Genomic DNA, 2,579 nt, shown 5'->3' with positions numbered 1-2,579 from the left:
TTTAAAAAAAAAAAAAAAAAAAAAAAAAAAGAAACAACATAGTAATAGCTGCAAGCTGGAAACAATCAGATATCCATCAATAGGGGAATGTATAAGTAAATTGTGGTGTATATTCATGCAATGAAATAGTAAGCAGCCATGAAAACAAATAAATGATAGCTATCCATAATAATAAGAATAAGTCTTAAAAACACAATATACAGTAAAAAAAAAAGCATGACAAAAATAACACACACTATATTATTCTATTTATGTAAAATCCAAAAACAAGTAAAAATAAATCTTTAGGCATGTACACATAGAGGGCAAAGCTATAAAGAAAGGCAAGGCAATGAGTACCATAAATTGGGATAAAGGTTTCCTCTACAAGAGAAGGTAAGGGATTATGATGGGGGATATCCAGAGAGCTTCTGGGAGTGCTGACCATCTACTTTATGACCTGGGGGGGTCACACAGATGTTTGCTTTATAATTATTATTTAAGTTGTTTAATTATATTTTATGCATTTTCCCACATGTGTCATATTTTGCAATAAAAAGATTTTAAAAATACAGGTTAGATATAGTTGAAAAGAGAATTAGTGAGCTGGAAGAAAGACCTGAATAAATTACCCAAAATAGAGAGAGACAAGGAGATGTAAAATAGGAAAGACAGTGATGTGATGGATAAAATAATAGGAGCTAACATATTATTATGTAGAGTTCCAGAAAGAGGGAATAGATAGAATGGAAGATGGATGAAAGACAAGAAGCATAGACATTTTTACCTAGACACATTGAATTGAAACTGGAAAACACCAAAGCTAAAGAAAAGCTATTGATAACCAGAGAGAAAATATAGATTACCACAAAGGAGTGGTATTTAGGGTGGGCAGCAGACTTTGCAACAGTGCCACTGAAGCTAGAAGTCAGAGGAATACTTTCTCCAAAATTCTAGAAAAGCTATTGATAACCAGAGAGAAAATATAGATTACCACAAAGGAGTGGTATTTAGGATGGACAGCAGACTTTGCAACAGTGCCACTGAAGCTAGAAGTCAGAGGAATACTTTCTCCAAAATTCCTAGAGAAATGGTTGACTTTGAAATGTGTACCCAGTAAAGACTATCATTCAAGAATGAGGACTAAAGTCATTTGCAGATTAAAAACACATAGGGTTAGGACTTAGCAATTGCACTTTTGGGCATTTACTCCTGAGAAATGAAAAATTATGTTCACGGAAAACCTACAAATGATTGTCCATTACAGTTTATTTGTAATAGCCCCAAATTATTACAGTCACCCAAAATGTCCTCAATTGGTGAATGATTAACAAACTGTGGTACATCCATATCATGGAATACTACTCAGCAATGAAAAGGAAAGAGCTATGATACACATAACAGCTTGGATGAATCTCAAGGGAATTATGTTGAATGAAAAAAGCAAAAGCCAGTCTCAAAAGGTTATTCATACCGTATGATTCCACTTATACAACATTCTTGATATGACAAAAATATCATTCTTGTAATGACCTCTAAGATTATAAAGTAAATGGAGAACAGATTAGTGGTTGCCAGGGGTTGAAATGTGGGGGAGGAGGGAAGTTGTTGTGGCTATAAAAAAGGTAGCCTGTTCCAGTGATAGACTTGTTTGTATCTTGACTGTGATGATAGTCGCCCAATTCAACCTATGCTAAAATTGTATAGAACTAAACACACACACACGCACACACACATGTATGTGCACATGAAACTGGTAAAATATAAATAAGATCAGTGAATTGCACCAAATGTCATTTTCCTGGTTGTTCTATTTTACTATATTTATGCAAAATGCTGCCATTGGGAGAAACTGGGGGCAAGGTATAAGGGACCTCTGTATCGTTTCTTAAAATTGCGTGTGAATCTGTAATTATCTCAATATAAACATTAAAAAAAACACCATATTCTCTGACTAAAATACAATTAAGAGTTAATATCAAAGAGATAAACAATTCCTGCATGTTCAGAAATTTAAAAACATACTTCTGGAAGCAACCCAAATGTTCATCAACAGTCAAATGGATAAATAACTTGTAGGGTACATTCATACAATGGGATGCTGCTACACAGCAAGGTACATAACACACAGGCACAGCCATTGTAATAGGCAACAACGTGGACAAAACTCACAGCCATAATGTCGAGTGAAAGAAGCCAGAAGGAATAAATACTCTAACTCCATTTGTACGTGGTGACAGACTTCGGAATAGTGGTTACCTCTGGGGAGATGGGGGTGGCTATTGACTGGGGTGCTGAAAATATTCCATGTCTTGCTCTAACTTAGGAAATAAAAAAGAACAATAGAATAAACTCAATGAAAGTCGAGCAAAGGAAATGATGAAGGTAAGAGTAAATATAAAATAGAAATCAAAGATACAATTGAGAGGATTAATGAGACAAAGTTGGTTCTTTGAAAAGATTAATAAAATAGCTAAACCTCTGAGGCTGTTTATTTATTTATTTATTTATTTTGTCGTTTTTGTGACCGGCAAGGGGATGCAACCCTTGGCTTGGTGTTGCCCGCACCGCGCTCAGCCAGTGAGCGCACCGGCCATCCC

Source organism: Galeopterus variegatus, unplaced genomic scaffold, assembly GCF_000696425.1.
Source record: "Galeopterus variegatus unplaced genomic scaffold, G_variegatus-3.0.2 Scaffold2359, whole genome shotgun sequence".
Lineage (NCBI taxonomy): Eukaryota > Metazoa > Chordata > Mammalia > Dermoptera > Cynocephalidae > Galeopterus > Galeopterus variegatus.
Note: the sequence above shows the minus strand (reverse complement) of the source record.